We start from the raw sequence: 19203 nt of genomic DNA, 5'->3' as shown, positions 1-19203 counted from the left end.
GCATAAGGTGGCACATGCTCAAGGATGACATGCGCCCAAGGTGGTTCATGCATCTGGAGTTTGATTACAGTGGCTGGGGGCCCTGACACACTAATTCTCTCTCATACACACTCATACAAAAACTTACCAAAGCAGAAATCCAGAAGTATCTGATATCTCAACACTAAACTATTTGTAAAATACATCCACTACAGCTCAGAGAATTTTGTGGGGAAAAATGGGGTTGGAAAGATTGTAAGAGCCACAGGATGGGAGGGAATAGCCAGAGGTATTGCCCACCCCCCATGACTGATTGCTGCTCTCACAACTCAAAACTCATAACCCCATGTGAATGCCAGCAATCCCACTGAGGCAGGCCCTCAGTGGAACGGGGACATGGAGGAAGGAAATGATGGTACCAACACATGATGTGTCTATACAAAGTTTCTACTTCATAAAATAAAGAAAATACATCCTAACCAAGAAGATGTATATTAGTACTTACATTGGTGTGTGTGGCCCAGAAAACTAGAGAGGGGATGATAAGAAGAGAGGAAGAGCCAGACATTGTGGTACAGACCTTTAATCCCAGCACTTGGGAGGCAAAGGTGGGAGGATTGCTGAGTTTGAAGGCCACCCTAGGATTACATAGTAAATTCCAAGTCAGCCTGGACTAGAGTGAAACCCTACCTAAGAAAAAAGAGAGAGAGAGACAGAGAGAGAGACAGAGAGAGAGAGAGAGAGAGAGAGAGAAGAGGGAGGGAGGGAGGGGAGAAAGAAGGAAAGAAAGAAAGAAAAAAGAAGAGAGGAAGAGATCTTATAGGAGGTAGGAAATCGAGAGAGGAATGGATTCTAAAAATAATAAAGCAGAAGAAGATGGTAACTACTGGACAGAAAGGAGCCCAGTGGAAAAAGAGTAGAAGTACAGGGAGGAACTGGGAGAGAGCAACAAATGGTCACCAGGTATAATGAATGCATAGGATGATGCTATCATGACACCCATTAATTTTGCAATAGTAAATATTGAAAACTCAACCCTGGAGGTCCCTAATGGGAATTAAGAGAGGAAAAAGGTACATAAGGGTAAAACCCAGTGGATATATGACAATATGCAAAATGTTCCTACTGGAGAGTTCACAGTGAACAACTTTAAAATATTAAGAAATATTGTGACTATCTTTAGTATTATCTACCTTATTTTGTTGCTGTTAATTTTATTAGTTTATATTCACGTTTGTATGTTGGAATGTCTGTTTGTGTTCTATGTATGTATGTATGTATGAGTTCTTGATCACATGCACAGGACACATTGTGCATGTGGAAGTAAATGGGTTCCTTGGGTAGTGTCTGCTCCAGTGTTCTGTGAAATAGTGTCTGTTGCTCTGTAAAAGCAGTTTGTGTTCTTGAATTTAGGTTCTCCTGGCTCCACCTCACTTTGTCATTGGGACACAGGGGTCACAGGTGTTATGTGATCATGAGGTGGATTTTGTTAGGGTAATAACGTGTAAATTTCTGTTACATAAGTGAAATGTAGGAGCCAAGTAAAGATAGCTACTATTCTTAGCATTAACAATTAGCAGATATCTTAATTTTAGCTTTGACAAATAGCTCTTTTTGTTTCTTGCAGACTTATTATCACATACTTGTCATATTAACATGAATAAAAATGTCACATGTAATTATTTTGAAGATAAAAGAAATACCACCATTTCATAATTTGATAATTGTGGTCCTTGTATTTGGTATTTATTGTGATTTCATTAGCAATTGTGAATTTTACTATGCGATCATATTGCCTATTGGTTATATGCCCATTGTTTTCTCTCTTATGGTCCTTCTGCACACTTTCATCCACTATGGGGTCATGAAGGTTCTAGTCCATCTCTGCTTGGAGGTACAATCCCTTGGGATGCTACTACCCACCCTAGGCTCTTTATTTTTTTCTGAAGACTACAGCCATATTCCGTGAGCTTTAGAAGGCATATGGAATGTCTCCTTTAGTGCTGCTAAGATATTCTGATGTAAGGTGCTGCTCTGATTCTGATTTGAGGTGTTTTGAGTCTCCTCAATAATTGTTGCATCACCATGCAGGAGCCCCTCAGGCAGGAAGTAAGTACAACACCCATATTTAATCTTCACATCCTCCATAATGTCTTCAGATCCTGTGGCAGTTATGACAGAAGACACATGTGCTTGGCAGTTGCCTTATTTTTCTTGTCAAACAGAATTTGTGGATCTTCCTGATATTTACTTTAAAAAAAAATCTAAGAAAAATTGTGACAGTCTCAAGAAATGTGTTTATATACTTCATTTTGTTGCTGCTAATTTTATTAGTTTATTCACACTTTCGTATATCTGAATGTCTGTGTGTGCATGGTATGTATTTATGGATGCTTTTATGTGTTCACAGGACACATCATGCATGTGGAAGTAAATGAGTTACTTAGTCTGCTCCAATTTTCTGTGAAACAGGGTCTCTTGCTCTGTTAAAGTGGTTTGGCTTCTGGAACTTATCTTGTTCTGGCTCTGCCTCACTTTGTCATTGGGACATGGGGATCACTGGTGTTATGTGGTGATGAGATGGGTTTGTTAGAGTAATGGCACATATGATTTATGTTATTTGATTACAGTATAGAAGAAAAGAATAGGCAGCTACTGTTAACTGTTATGAGCTACTGTTATTAGTGTTAACAAGTACCAGATACCTTACGTTTAGCTATGATAATGAAATAGTTCTTTTTGATTTTGGAGACTCTGTATCACATATATGTCATATTGTTATAAGTAAAAGCATTTGTATGAACATACTGCTTATTGGTCATATTCCCTTTCATTTCTTATTTTGTCATTGGGACATAAGGATCACAGGTGTTATGTGGTGATGTGATGGATTTTATTAGGGTAACGTTGCATAAAGATTATGTTACTTGATTACAATTTAAAAGTCAAGTCAAGGCAGTTACCGTTATTATTGTTAACAATTTCCAGATAGCTTTACTTTTGCTAAGATAAACAAATAGCTCTTTCTGACTTGCATATTAATAAGTAAACACATTGGTGACCATATTGTGAATGTAGAATTTTAGAAAATAAATGTCACATATAATTATTTTGAAGATAAAGAAATCTACCACAACTTCATAATTTGATATATATTGTGATTTCATTAGTAATTGTGAATGTTACTGTATGAACATATTACATATTGGTCATAGTCCTATCGGTTTTTCTTCTCAGGGTCCTTCTTCACACCTGTATTGACTATGGAGTCTTGAAGTTTCCAGTCCATCTCTGTATGGAGGTATATTCCCTCAGGATGTTCATATCTTCCCTGAGGCTGTTAATTCTTTCTGCAGTCTTCAGCAATATTCCCTGAGCATTGGAAGGCATATGGAATGTCTCCTTTAGTATTCATCTTTCTGCTGCTCTGACTTTCTTTTTTAAAATTATTGATCTTTAATCTTTTATAAAATTTATTTTATTTTATTTATTTGAGAGAGTTAGAGGAAGACACACACACACACACACACAGAGAGAGAGAGAGAGAGAGAGAGAGAGAGAGAGAGAGAGAGAGAGAGAGAGGGAGAGAGAGAGGGAGAGCATGTCCATACCAGGGCCTTTACCCACTGTAAATGAGCTTGATGCATGTGCCACCTTGTGCATCTGGCTTACATGGGTCCTGGGGAATCAAACTTGGGTCATTTGGCTTTGCAGGCAAATGCCTTATCTGCTAAGCCATGTCTCCAGTCCTGATTTTCTTATTCGAGGTGTTTTGAAACTCTTCAATGGTTACTACATCACCATGCAGGAAGTTCTCAGGCAAGAAGTGTTTAATCTTCACTTCTTCTGTAATGTCTCCAGGTCCTGTGCAGTTGTGATAAAGATGACTCATGCACTGGGCAGTTGCTTTATTTTTCTTTTTAAACTGAGAATTTGTGCATCTTCCTAGTCTTCACTTTCTGCTGGAATTGCATATTCTCCAGATAAATTATCTGATTGAGTGACTGCAAATACACTGCTTGAATAGGGATCATGTGGTAGACTGAATCATATTTTGAAGTGAAACAATATCTTAAAATTCATTTCATCAGTTAGAAGTTTGAAAGCTTGCAGTAGTAGGCGTGACTTAAATATGAGTAAACATGCTACACAGGGTGTACGTCCATATTGATAACAGACTCCAACTAATTAATGTGTGTTAGAACTCACATTGATTTGTGGAGGCATAAAAACTAGAGAGGAGATCATAAGAGTAGATGAAGGGAGGTGAGAAAGAGAGAGATTAATAGTAATAGCAACAGTAAAGCATAAGGGGATAGCAACTACTGGATGGAAAAGAACCCCATGGAGAAAGAGTGGAAGCACATCGAGGAAGTGGAAGAGAGGAAGAAATGAGCACCAAGTATAATGGGTAACAGGAGAAAAGGCCATCACGACTCACATTAATGTTGCAACAGTAAATATTGAAAACTCCACCCCAGAGGACCCAATGAGGGATGAGGCAGAGGAGAGGGTACATACCAATATAACCCAATGGATATAGGACAATATGCAAAATTTCCACACTGGAAATTTCAGAACTAATTGCAACTTAAATTTAAGAAATATTGTGACTGTCTTAAGTATAGCATTATCTACCTTTTCTTATTGTTGTTAATTTTATTAGTTTATTTGCACTTGTGCATGTTTGAATGTCTCTCTGTGTGTTCTGTGTAGTATGGGTGCTTGCATGCATACACAGGACATATTGTGCATGCGGAAGTAAATGGGTTACTTCGAGGTGTGTCTTCTCCAGTTTTCTGTGAAACAGTGTCTGTTGCTCTGCTAAAGTTGTTTGGTTCCTGGCTTCACCTCACTTTGTCATTGGGATAGAAGGATCACAGCGATGAGATGGGTCTTACCAGGGTAATGGCACATACAATTTCTGTTATTAAATAACAATTAAATTACAATTTAGGAGTGAAGTAAAGGTAGCTACTGTTCTTTTTAATTTTTTTGTTTATTTATTTATTTAAGAGCGACAGACAGAGAGAGAAAGTGACAGATAGAGACAGACAGAGAATGGGCATGCCAGGGCTTCCAGCCACTGGAAACGAATTCCAGACGTGTGCACCCCCTTGTGCATCTGGCTAACATGGGTCCTGGGGCATTGAGCCTTGAACTGGAGTCCTTAGGCTTCACAGGCAAGCGCTTAATCACTAAGCCATCTCTCCAGCCCAGCTACTGTTCTTAGCATTAATAATTTCCTGATAATTTTAGCTAACATAAAGAAATTTATATTTTAGAGAGTATCACATACCTGACATATCAACATGATGTAATCATTTGTGGCAATACAAAGACAGACTTTAAGAATACAAATGTCATATAACTATCTAGCAGATAATAAACAAAAAAACACAGCAATTTCTTAGTTTGATGCTTTTGGTCCTTGTATTTTGTCATATATTGCATTTTTGTTACTAATTGTAAATATAACTGTGCTAATATATTGCATATTGGCCATATTCCCATCGGTTTTCTTCTTAGGGTCCTTCACCAGACCTGCCTCCAGTGTAGGGTCATGAGGTTTCCATTGAGTTTCCATGTGAGGGTACTGTCCATCAGGATACTCCCCACTCCCTCCTACCTTGCAGCTCTTAATTCTTTCTGTCCTGTCTTCAGGAATATTCCTTGAGCTTTGGAAGGCATATGGAATGTCTCCCTTAGTGTTCATCTCTTTGCTGCTCTGATTTTCTGCTTTGAGCAGTTTTGAGTCTTCTCCATGTCTACTGCATCACCATGCAGGAGGTCATCAGTAAGGAAGTGAATATAACACTCATGTTTAATCTCAGCTCAGCCTCTCTAGGTCAGACTTGTGAGTCCATCAACCAATCAGACCTTGGCTGCTCCTGCATTGGCTCCTTGAGTCCAGGTTCATTAGTTCTCTGTTTACACACCTCAACCTGCTGAGGAGGTTCACCCTGATTGGATGTCTTAAACCATACAAAGGAGTTTATTCACATGGCCCAGCCTCACTCTTCTCTGTTCATTTTGCCCTGTGACCTGGTCTGAGCATCCACAAGACTCTGTCCCTCCTTCCTGATCTGGCACGGACCAGCATGGTTGGGACCAGCCAGGCTGAGAAGGTGAGAATATTTGACTTGGGTACTTTTCTTCTTGCCTTCTTAGACATGCCTTCTCACTTTGATTAAATCTAAGATTTATCTTTGATCTGAGTCCTTCACTATTTCTTGCACCCCTCTGTTATTTGAAGGGCTCCTATGTCCCATCTTTCATGTGTGTGTGGAACTGTCCCAGCCTTTTCCTAGATATCAGTTTCCCTTAAACAAACCTCATGAATTATGATTTCTCCCTAAATAAACTATTCATATTTTATCTTTCTTGAGCTACTTTTGTCAGTTCTTTGTTACAATAAGATAAGGACCCAAAATTAGGATTCACAAGTTTGATAGGCACCCTCTTGAACTCCAAAATATTGCATCATATTCAGACAACACACTTTTGTAAAAACAGTAAGATGTTACCAGACTCATGAATGCTTAAGCAGCTGTTCTCTGTTGTACTTTAACCAATTCCTGATCCTTTATAGAGAATAAATTCGAAGTCAAATGGGCATATGGTTTGGGAAGACCTGGATTAAAATTCTAATCAGTAATCTTTCAGTGATTATAAAATAAATCAACCCAAATAGCATATGATAAAACTACAGACAAAATGCATGACACATAGTAGATGTTTACTAAAAGCTACCTGGCTTCTGCTCTGTTCCTTTTTTTCCTCTGGCTCTCATGCAGCATCCACATCAGGGATTTCCCACCTTGTTTAAATGATTCTTGTCCATACTGCCAAGGAGTAGTCACCACACAGGGATTATGACTACAGGCAACAGTTCACCCAAAGGTTTTTCTTTCTGTGCCATATCCCTTTGCACACACCAGTTCATTTCTACGCAAAGCAACCCTGCACAACTTCTCAGGACATGGGCATAAGAGCAAGCTTCTCACACAAACTGTTAGCCCAGTCCAAGCAAAGCTCTTTCTCATCCTCATAAGCCAAACCTCACAGTCCATAGTTCTTGCTGCCTTCAGGTCTTTCAGCTCTGACCAGAATAGTCCATCAAGCTGTACTTACAGCACTGCAAAGCATCTCTTAGGCCAAGGTTTCAACTCCTCCCACATTCCTCTTGAAAATCAGCTCCAAAAGACCAAAGCCACATAGTCAGGTGTCTAGCAGCAACCCCACTCCTCCTTTACTGTTGCAGTCCAGGTCACATTGCTGGTAGAAATCACCCAACCAAGAGCAGCTTCTGGGAAAAAGAGGTTTATTTTGACTTACAGGCTCAAGGGGAAGTTCCACGATGGCAGGGGAAAACGATGGCATGAGCAGAGGGTGGACATCATCTCCTGGCCAACATAAGGTGGGACACAGCAATAGGAGGGCGTGCCAAACACTGACATGGGGAAACTGACTATATAACACCCATAAGCCCGCCCCCAACAATACACTCCCTTCAGGAGGCATTAATTCCCAAATATCCATTAGCTGGAACTTAGCATTCAGAACACTTAAGTTTATGGGGGACACCTGAATCAAACCACCACAATATCTATAATGGACTGAATGCACAAGTTCAGGTTACGTTATTTTTACAAAACAAAACAGCAAATCACTTGTCCGCAGTTATCAGGAAGGCAACTGTACTCCCAGTTACTTGGCCTTGATCAGTCCTCTCAGTGGTCTGAGGAGTTTCCTTTTCAGAGATTTCCACTCAGGCAAAACCCTACGTTCATGGCATTAGCATAGAAATGCATTTCTGGAAGGGTTTATTGTTTAAGCAAACTTTGAGACTTTATTAAAAAGTAGAAAGAGGGCTGGAGATATTGCTCAGTGGTTAAAGGTGCTTGCTTGCAAAGTATGATGGCCTAGGTTTGATTTCCCAGTACCCATGTAAAGCCAGATGCCCAGTGGTGCATGCATCTGGAGTTCATTTGAAACAGCAGGAGGGTCCAGTAAACCAACTCTTTCTCCTCCTCACCTTCCTCCTCCTCTTCTTCCTTTTCCTCCACCTCCTCCTCTTCCTTCTTCTCCTCTCTCTCTAATAAATAAAAATATTTAAAAAAATGTGGGCTTGAGAAATGTTCCAGCATTTATGTTAAGGCAGTTTTCAAAGTCTAACGACCCAGGTTTCATTCCCCACTACATACATAAAGACAGATGCATAAAGTGGTGCATGCATTTGGAGTTAGTTTGCAGCAGTTGGAGGCCCTGTTGTGCTCATTCTCTCTGTCTGCCTTCTGTTTCTCTCTCTACTTATAAATAAATTAATATTTCAAATAAAATAAAATAAAAAGTAGAAGTAAAGAAAGTCCAGGAAAGTAAGAAAAGCACACCTGGCAGGACAGGCAGGGGCTTTCCCAGAGTCACAGTCATGGAGGGAAAATGCAACATGCTTAAACAGGGCATGAGCTCCTCAAGAGAGAGGAGATGAGAGAAAATATGACCAAATGTCTGAGTTCTACCTCAAGGGAGAGTGTTTGCATAAGCCACATATATCATTTTGGTGGCTTTAAAGTTACATTTCTAAAGGTTCTGAAGTCATCCCTCCCTTCTCTTTACCATCTTTCAAAGAGTGTAGCTAGTAACAAAGTTAAAAGTTAAAAGTTTATGACAGGTACTTTCCCAGTGCTAAAGATTCAAGGCTACAGCTTATTTCAGCCCTGATAGGCACCACTTGCTTGCTGTCCTTAGTAAGAGCCTCCTGGTAAACATATATTATCTTGGTGGGCATTTGGCCTTTTATCAATTGGTACTTGAAGTCTCAGCAGGAAAAGCAGCTCACATCTCAGAAATAGCCCGGGCCCTCTCCATGTATTTACAGTTTTTCCAATCTGTCTTGCCTTATATCTATTTGATTATCTCTATAGATCTTCAGGGAAATAGCTCATTTCTTTATTAAATTTGGTAAGAAACAGGAAAAACTCAAGTATTTCCCCTTACCCCTCCTATAAGAAATATTCCACTGGATTATTACATAGTAGAGGAGGGGAAGTTTCTTCTAATGGACATATTCTAGCTGTAAGAATAAAAAAAAACAAGAAAAAAATATTCCAAGTAGTAAATAAAACAAAAATGAATAAGTACTGAGTAATATGTAAGCATTAAGCATTAGTAGTTATCAACATCAAAAATGAGTTAACAAGTGCCTCATTCACCAGAGTCAAACCTAAATCCACTGAGTTTGTGGTCAAACACAAAACTGGGGGTAGAGGGAGAGAGAGAGAAGAGAGAGAGAAGTGAGAAGAGAGAGAGAGAAAAGATAGAGAGGAGAGAAGAGAAGAGAAAGAGAAAGAGAAAGAGAAAGAGAAAGAGAAAGAGAAAGAGAAAGAGAAAGAGAAAGAGAAAGAGAAAACAAACTGTGGAAGGTGGGATTTCAGTCAGGAAAACTTGGAAAGCAGGAAACTTGGGCATGGAGTGAAGAAGAGAGTAAGAAAGCACGTATAGATTAAAATTATAAGAAAAAAATAGCTGATGTGGTAGTTCACATTTATAATCTTTGTATTCAGAAGGTTGAGATAAGAGGACCACTGAGAGTTCAAAACTAGTTTGGGCTAGACTGAGTCCCTGACTCAAAAATCAACAACAACAAAAAAATAGGGTTAGAGACATGGCTTAGCAGTTAACGTGCTTGCCTGTACTGTACAGCCTAATGACCCAGTATTGACTCCCCAGAACCCATGTAAACCACAAAGACAAGGTGATGCATGAGCACAAAATCACAAATGCACACAAGGTGGTACATGCATCTGGAGTTTGGCTGCAGTGGTTAGAGGCCCTGGTATGTCAATTCTCTGTCTATCTTATAAAAAATAAAATAACAAGAAATACCCAGGAAAACTATAGTTTGAGATTGGACGTGTGCATTATAACCCTAATAAGAAAGAGGAGGAGGAAGGACATACCGTAAATAGAAAAATATGCTCACTTTTTAGAGCTTTTAAAAATTATTTATTTATTTGTAAGGAGAGAGAGAGAGAGAGAGAAACAGACAAATAGAATGGGTGCTCCAGGGCCTCTAACTGCTTCAAATGAACTGCAGACTCAGCTCCACTTTGTTCATCTGACTTTACATGGGTAGTGGTTGAACCAAACCCTGGGTATTTAGATTTTGCAGGCAGTCACTTTAACCACTGAGTTATCTTTCCAGCCCAAAATATGTTTACTTTTAAGGGATAAACAAGGGGTCATCTCTTTCACCTCCCCTCCACTATAAACTTGGTATGACATTTTCTGTATTTGAGTTATATTTTATAATTAACAAGGATGAACTCCTCCACCTCTCTGGGTGCAAGGCTTAATTTACCCTAATACCTTCAGGGCTGCTTTCAGGAACATGTATTTTAATGTAAACCTATTGAGAAGTAATTTAGCAACTCAAAACTATTAAAATAGATAACACAGGGGAGTTACACCAAAAGAGACTTTTTCTGTCTTCTAACTTCTCATCAGTGGAAAATTCTTTTATAATAAGGTCCATTAAGTATGGAATAATTTCTCAGCACCAGAAGGTATCTGGTGAAAAGATAATATGAAATCTACCTACCTATCTATTTAAAAATATTATTTTCTATTTAGGCTTAGTTTAATGATATGCATATGTAAAAACTCCAGTGTAACATAAAATTTTAATAAATATACACTATAGATAGGGAAGTCTATAAGTTGAAGGATTTGGCAGCCACCTGTTTGCTTAGTTGGTCACAGGGCATGAACTGAAGGTCTTAAGTGGGGCTGGCTGGCAGCATTAGTAGAATGGAGGGAATGCTGGTTTGGTAAATGAGTCTTTTTAGCCAATGAATATGGGAATGAGTGGTATCAATAACTCCATACATATGGTAACATACAAATAAAGCATAAAAATATTAGTAATAAAAAGTTGTGGGGTTGGAGATATGGCTCTGTGGTTAAAGGTGCTTGCTTGCAAAACCTGACAGCCTGGGTTTGATTCCCCAGTACCCACATCAAGCCAGATACACAAAGTGGTGCATGTGTCTGGAGTTCATTTGGACGCCCTGGTGTGCTCATACTCATTCATTCATTCATCAAGTCTCTCCCTGTCTCTCTGCTTCTTCTGGCTCTCTCTCTAAAAAAAGAAAAGTTATGTTTACTTTCACAGTAATTCTGTAAGTTCTAAAGAATTAATTTTATAAAAGAGGAACTAAAATATGGACAGGCTGAATCAATTAAAATATATCTAGGTACCAAAAACAAATCTTTATTTTTTAAATTTATTTTATATATTTACTTACTATTCATTTATTTCAGAAAGACAGACAGAGGACAAGGTGAGTAAATATAGATGTGCCAGGGTCTCTTGCCATTACAAACTCCAGACCTATGTGCCACTTTGTGTATTTGGCTTTATGTGAGTACTGGGGAATTGAACTAAGGCTGCAAGGCTTTGCAAGGAAGGGCCTTTAACCACTGAGCATCTCTTCAGCCCTCCAAAATGAATCTTTTGATTCCAGTTTGTGCCTTTAGTTTTAGGTGATAATATTTTTCTACTTGATTCTCCTATTTGATTTGTAGATAATTAGTTTATAAATTTGTGAGGATTAACCATAATTTTGTAGGTGCTTAAAAAGAGATCAGCAATATACCTTTCCAGAACATATAAATTTTTGGTGAAATTAAGTTATTGGACTGGATTAGCAATTGGACTTCTTAAGAGTTCTTGATGCCCAATGGTAAGATAATCTTACTTTCTGGTAACTAATTTGGAACTCATTTGTAAAGTTGGCACTCTGTATTGTGATTTAGGCAAACACAGTCTATGCTCACTGTGCATAGAAAATAATGATGATAGGGCTGGAGAGATGCCTTAGTGGTTAAGGCGCTTGCCTGCAAAGTAAGGATTCAAGTTCAATTCCCCAGTACCCACATTAAACCAGATACACAAGGTGGCACACGCATCTGGAGTTCATTTGCAGTGGTTGGATGCTCTGGTGCACCCATTATCTCTTTCTCAAATAAATAAAAATAAAAATATTCAAAAAGAAAACAATGATAATGTTCTGAACTGCCAGCCATGTTTAGGAATGACTGTATTATGAAGAGTGCTATGTAACAGCATGAGGGCTCATTGCTGTTTAGGACTATTCCTTTGTAATTACCTTTTTTTAAAAAATTATTTATTTATTTATTTGAGAGCGACAGACACAGAGAGAAAGACAGATAGAGGGAGAGAGAGAGAATGGGCGCGCCAGGGCTTCCAGCCTCTGCAAAGGAACTCCAGACGCGTGCGCCCCCTTGTGCATCTGGCTAACGTGGGACCTGGGGAACCGAGCCTCAAACCGGGGTCCTTAGGCTTCACAGGCAAGCGCTTAACCGCTAAGCCATCTCTCCAGCCCTGTAATTACCTTTTTAAATGATTTTTAAGGTTTTATTTTTATTTATTTATTAGAGACAGAAAGAGAGGTGGGAGAGAGAGAGAGAGAGAGAGAAAGAGAGAGAATGGGTGCACCAGGGCCTCTAGCCACTGCAAACGAACTCCCGATGCATGCACCACCTTGTGCATCTAGCTTACGAGGGTCCTGGGGAATCAAACTTGGGTTCTTAGGTTTTGTAGATAAGCACCTTAACCACTAAGCAATCTCTCCATCCCTGTGTGTCATTATTTTTCACAAAGGTTTGCCAAGGTATAAATTAGTCCACTTGACTGCATAGCATTTACAAGGGAGGAGGATTTCAGAGTAAATGATATATTAGGAACAATGAATTCTTAGGGCCAAAAAAATTGTAAATGGAGTGAACCTGAACTCTCACCTGGTCACAATGCCACAAAACTGCACCATCAGGTTTCAGGACTGCTTGGACTATTTCCACTGATACATAAGTAGGGCCCAGTGGGCTAAGGGCAATTTGGAGGGTGACCCCTAACTCTCCCAGAGCTTACTTTTGTGAAGGGGACAAGGATAGACTTGAGAGCAAATTCAGAATGTGTAGGTATTTATTAAACAGTAATAATCTCAAAGGTATGAAACCTCAAAGCCACAGACTTGCTACTAATATTTGTCATAAGCAGAAAATGTTTTTGAACAGAAAATATATTCCCTTCTTAAGGGAACACTCTATCTGATTGGAGGAAAGCCTGAGCAAGTTCCAGTGAGACACACTTATGATTCATTGTCAAGAGTGGATTACACACAGCAGTAGTTTCTTTAGTCATGACATTTTAAGCACTCAAAGTAAACATTTTCAAAGTGGTTGTGTAACAAACTGGTAGTGCTATATTTTTCTTAATTTCTTCCTAATATGAGGAAGGCCATAGCAGAATGACAGAACAACTTGTTTGTACATGAACTATAATAATTCTGGCATCATACTATAAGAATGTTTCCTTCTAAAGAGTATAAACATGGAAATCCATGGTTTGGGGAGCTGAAAGAGATTCTGAGATAGTCTCAGATTATTTTGATAAGTGGAAACTGTGTTTCCTCATTATTGCTATTTCTAGGAGCTTGTGGTGAGAAACCATTTTGTTGAGATGCTTTACTTACAAATTGGCAGACTTCTGCCAAAACAATCCACCTCTGATAGTTAGCATTCTGGACCATTAAGAGAGTCCACTAGGTAATCAGAAACCCAAGAGTTGTGTAAGTAAATCAGGACTGTCCAGTGTTTTCGGGCTCCTCCTCCCCCCTTATTTTGGTTTCTTGAGGAGGGTTTCACTCTAGCTCAGGCTGACTTGGAATTCACTATGTAGTCTCAGGGTGGCCTTCAATTCATAGTGATCTTCCCACCTCTGACTCCTAAGTGCTGGGATTAAAGACGTGAGCCAACATGCCTGGCTACAGAGGCTCTCACTTTCTTGCCATGTAGCCATTGCTGCAACTGAACAGTTTATGCATTTGAGCATCTGCCTCACCATGTTAAGATACAGCAGTTAAAAACTGTATGACCATTCTTTTTTTTGTATGACTATTCTTATTGTACATTTCCTCTCCACAAAAATATTCACCAGCCATATTACAAAATTTAAACACTGGGACTTTATTAGAGATGACTTCAACTTCTAACATTTTTTCAGCACCTATAAAATAGCTGGCCAACTGGAAGATTTCTGGAATGTTATATAAAGCAACTATGTCTATCTCTAAGGCGAGAACTTGGGGATGTTAGAATTTCACTATGGGCATATATATCAGGCTTTCAGAAGTATGTCTGAAGGAGTTGCTGTTCATGAAAATTCCTATTTATAGACAATCCCCTTATGATGTTCTAAGACTAAGGTGAGATTAGTCTGGGCCCTGATGGAGTAAATACCTTTCTCCAATTGGCTTTTAATACCTTGTAAAATATTTTATTTATTTGAGAGAGAGAGAGAGAGAGAGAGAGAGAGAGAGAAAGAATAGGCATGCCAGGGCTTCTAGCCACTGCAAACAAAATCCAGATGCATGTGCCACTTTGTGCATGTGCCTTATGTACTGGGGAATCAAACCTGGGTCCTTAGGCTTAGCTGGCAAGTGCCTTAACTGCTAAACTATCTCTCCAGTCCTATAATACTTTTAATTGTGAGTTTTATTTATAATCACTATAGAAAAAAGATATAAAGTTACTTGTGATTATATATATAGGGTGTATGCCTATACAGATATACAGATATGTATGGCTTGATTCACACACACATGCACACGCGTGCATGCATGCTAATGATCAACCCAGGGCCTCGCACATGCTATGCAAATGTTCTACCACTGAACAACCATATTTTTATGCTTTCTTTTTTTTTCCATTCAGTAACATTGACCTGAAAAATGAGAGACAATTTCCCCCCTTGGAATTCAGTGCTAGAAAAAGCTTTGCCTCCTTTAAGAAACTATCAGTTCCTTTTGAAAATGGCAATTAGTCAACTGGTTGGGATACTTGGCCACCAGGAAACCCATATTTTAATTTGTTGCTCAACACTGTGTAGTTTACTGCTTTGCCTGGCACTCTATTTTCTGCTAACAATATTTGGCCTTTTAATGGATTCTTATTTAAAATTTGCTGTCTTTATCTTTTAGAATTGCTCAAATCCCTGTTCAGTGAAGGAGTGGTAGAGATAAATGTAAGAAAGTGACAATAAAAGGGACCTGGATTGGGAACAAAGTAAAATGACTCTGTGGAGTTGCTTCCTTACAACTGTAATCCATGTGCTGGAGTTTCTCCCTTGAGAATTGAGCCTGGGCTTCTATCCCCCTTCCAGATTTAACACAACCTTGGGAAAGCTGGCTAGAAGAGCTACCCTGGGGAGATGTCAGTGCTAATAAAGTTCTGAGGAATTCACTATTGAATCATTTCACCATATTCATGGCACTTTTATTAGGCTTTTAAAGTACTAAAATCTTTCTGTTTAAATGAACTGGAGAAGAAATAGGCTTAAAAACATCTTTCAGGCATTTGTTCTTTCCCCCATTGATGTCTGAGAAATTTGAACATCATTTTTATTTACCAGTGAAATTAGTGGGCAGAGAAACTTAGTCATTCCTTTTGGCATAAGATCAAGAGATGATACATTTAAAAATATTGGAATGGGCACTATTATTAACATAAAATCCAAAAAGTAGAAAATTATATCAAATAATAAGTTTCTCTTCAAAATTTGCCTTCCAGTTGTCCAACTTCCTAATATGCAACAAATCCTAACATCTTTTTTGCTTATAAAAAGATATATATATATATATATATATATATATATATATATATATATGTATATATATATATATGTCTATGTATATATATTTTTCTTTACTTAATGTAGCATACCATTAGATAATTCAAAAAGTGTATATAATGTATTTGCGGCATTATTTCATAACGGTAGAGGGGCTCATTCTGTTTTTAAGTCTTCATAAGATTTTACCTTATGGTGATCCTTAATTAATAAATCATTTATTAGTGAGTTCTTTTCCCATTAGTATTTATATAAATACCATTAGTATTTCTGTTTTGCAATCTTTTAGTGCTAGACACAATGTTGAAATAGTCACAGCTTTATACACATGACATTTCTTGTGTGTACTGTAAGATAAACTTTCCTATGTAGACTTACTGGCATAAATAACAAGTGCATCTGTAATTCTGATAGATTAGTGACTTGCCTTCTACAGAGCGGATCACAATTTACATTCATTTCTGCGCTGTGACAGCCTCTCTTCATGTCTACAAACACACAGTGTCCATCAAACTTTCTAATCTTTGACAGTGTGCCTACTGGAACAAATAATTTTTAGGAATATTTTTATTTATTTATTTGTAAGCAGAGAGACAGAGAGGGGAGGGAGAGAGAGAGACAGAATGAGTACACCAGGGCCTTTAGCCACTGCAAACAAACTCCAGATGCATATACCATTGTGCATCTGGCTTTATGTGGCTACTGGGGAATTGGAGTCAGCTCATTAGGCTTTGCAGGCAAGCACCTTAACCATTGAGCTATCACTTCAGCCCAGGGAAAAATACTTTTTTTTTAATTTTTTATTATTTATTTATTTGAGAGCGACAGACACAGAGAGAAAGACAGATAGAGGAAGAGAAAGAGAATGGGCGCGCCAGGGCCTCCAGCCTCTGCAAACGAACTCCAGATGCGTGCGCCCCCTTGTGCATCTGGCTAACATGGGACCTGGGGAACCGAACCTCAAACCCGGGTCCTTAGGCTTCACAGGCAAGCGCTTAACCGCTAAGCCATCTCTCCAGCCCAGAAAAATACTTTTAATGTAGATTTTAATTTTCACTTTTATCAAAAAATTCTAACTGGCTAATTTTTCTTAGGACAAAGTTATGTGGAGTTATTATCAGATTTTTAATATTGTTTCTGGACTCTATAGCAGGTCAGAGGTCAGGAATATGGCAATGTGCCTAGAATCAAGTGGAAGCAAAGCCAGTGAGCTCCATTTCATGAATATTTGCCTTGACAGAGTCCTGGTGATGTCCCCAAAGATAACTTCTGTTTTTTTATGTGGATGCAATTGGAAGCTGAGTTTCAGATTTCCATGCTCTTAAAAGTAGGTCTAATTACTTCATAGAGGGAGATTTTTGTTTTCTCAACTTATCCCAAAGAAAAATGAAGTAAAACAGGTTCTATATTTATAGATATAACTAAGCCACACAATAGGACTATGTGGGAGGGGTTGGGTCACAAATGGCCTGGGTCACACAGAGGTTATAAGGATTAAATATGTTTAATACAAGAAGTATTCTTTTTAGGGAGGAAGTGTGTTGCTAATTATCATAATTATCTCATGACTTGCCAGAAAAACATCACTGGCTTTTTGTTTTGTGTATGCTTTTGTAGGGGAGGAGTCATCCAGCAGTGTCTACTGTATCTTTTTAAAGTTACTCATATACCTTTTCCTAATGTCATCGGGCGTGTTGATTACGTCTCACACACAAGTGAGAGGGGTTATGTAATGAAACTAGAAAAGTAGAACACTAGGAGTGAGGCCTGCTGGGTTTGCAGTTGCATTGTCCTTTCTAGCGTGATCTTGGGCAAGTGACTTGAGCTTTGTGAACCTCAATTTCCTCACTTGAATAATGGCTATAATAATCTGACCTATTTATACCTGGGTCTCCTTGTAAGGAAATAATGGCTCATCGTGCAAGTGAAAATGCTTGAAGCTATGAACAGGGATGAATGTATTGGTTTATCTAATATCCCTGAAATAGACAGCTTTTGAAATGCAGCATCTTGGGAGTTTTGCCCACCCTCAGAAAAACCTTACTTAAAATGCTCTTAGCAAGCCAGGTAATTTCACATTATTTTAAATTCAGAGCTCTGGTTGTCTGACAATTGATTAATGGTTCAGAAATGTTCTATCTCCCCTAGGCAGAATGTCGATAATCTTTGGGAATGCTTTACATTAAAACATGCTTTATAGAAGAAAATATTTTATGGTCCCAAAACACAGCTCTGAGATTGGGTGGAAATTGCTGACTTTACCAAAGATCAAAGACTATGGGATTAAAGTGGGACGGGCCTGGCTTCTCCCCCATGTGTTCTGTTCGTCTTTCCACGTTTTAATGTGAACACCTAACAGCTGGAGTGCTCATTTCTTTAATCTTTAATAGGTGGTGCTTGCTGATAAACCGCTCCAAAGTTTGAAGACAGTGTAGACCGCCAGCCAGTGGTGACCTACCAAGAGATAATCAGTGCTGGTTACCTGCAAACCTCCACCTTGATCCTTCTGCAACGTTCTACCTCCTAGCCTCTGAAGCACCCCTACACTCTCAGGAGGCTGGGACCGAGAACCCTCAGAGGCGAGAGGGCGGTAGGGGGAGTCCGATCAGCCTGGTGGCCCTTCCTGGACACTGCAGAGCTCTGCCTGCCCACCCGCCGGGACGTGTGTGGTACCGGGACGCGCGGTGCTGCCAGGTGCGCCAGGCCGCAGCCGGGGCTTCGTGTAGCACGTGGCAACAGGTGCAGCGCGGTCCAGGGAGGACACGCGGGGCGTGGGGAGGGCCCACACTCAGCCGGGGCGCGCCGGGCTTGCGGAGAGGCCTCAGGTGCCCTGGGGCGGCTTGTTCTCCCCGCCGCCCAGGCTGGTCTCCCGCGGCGAGGATCCCTCCCGAGAGCCGCCACCGTGAGGCCGGGGCCGCCCAGCCCTCCAGCCTCCAAGTTTCCCCAACTCCCCGCCCTCGCTCCTCCCTCGGACGGCCGGGGGCGGGAGGCCGAGGCGCCCGGACTCGGGGTTCCCGCCCGCCCGCCGGGGTGCAGGGAGCGCAGACGCTGCGCGCCGGCCTCGGGGTGGGAGCGGCGGCCGACGGTGCCCCGGGCGCCCCACGGCGCTCCGGAGACTCTGCGGTGAGTGCGGGGGGAGCCCGTCCCGCGCGGGGGAGGTCTCGGGGGTGCGGGCAGCGGACCCGGGCGACCGCCGGCTGGCCAGGTCGGAGCGGCGGGTCTCGCCTCGCGTGGACGAGCGCCGCGGACCCGGGAGCTGTCACCTTGACGGTGGTGACCCGAGCGGTGGGCTTACCGGAGACTCGGCCTCCTGCACCCGCTGCCGGGACCTTGGGCACGGGAGCCCGCAGGCCTGCTCGTCCGCAGCGCCGCCAGCGCCCGGCCCGGGTCAGCCTGCGGGAGGCGTAGCCGCGGTGCCCCAGGCGGTCCTGGAAAACTTGCCGCGGCGGGCACCACTGAGACCCTCGGGAGGGTGCTGAGCGGAAACGTAGACATTTCTGTCCTCTTCA

General features: G+C 40.5%; 1 protein-coding gene across 2 annotated transcripts in view; it reads left to right on the top strand.

Moving 5' to 3' along the window:
- Positions 1–18750: 18750 nt before the first annotated feature.
- Positions 18751–19203, top strand: part of Mtus1 (microtubule associated scaffold protein 1) — a 177519-nt gene continuing 177066 nt past the window's right edge. For both annotated transcript variants that reach the window (XM_045132017.1, XM_045132009.1), the window contains exon 1: positions 18751–18817. The gene's annotated coding sequence lies outside the window, so the exon portion shown is untranslated. The remainder of the gene's footprint in view (positions 18818–19203) is intronic.

The sequence above is a fragment of the Jaculus jaculus genome, chromosome 1 (assembly GCF_020740685.1).
Source record: "Jaculus jaculus isolate mJacJac1 chromosome 1, mJacJac1.mat.Y.cur, whole genome shotgun sequence".
Classification (NCBI taxonomy): domain Eukaryota; kingdom Metazoa; phylum Chordata; class Mammalia; order Rodentia; family Dipodidae; genus Jaculus; species Jaculus jaculus.
Note: the sequence above shows the minus strand (reverse complement) of the source record. Positions and strands in the feature narration are given on the sequence as shown.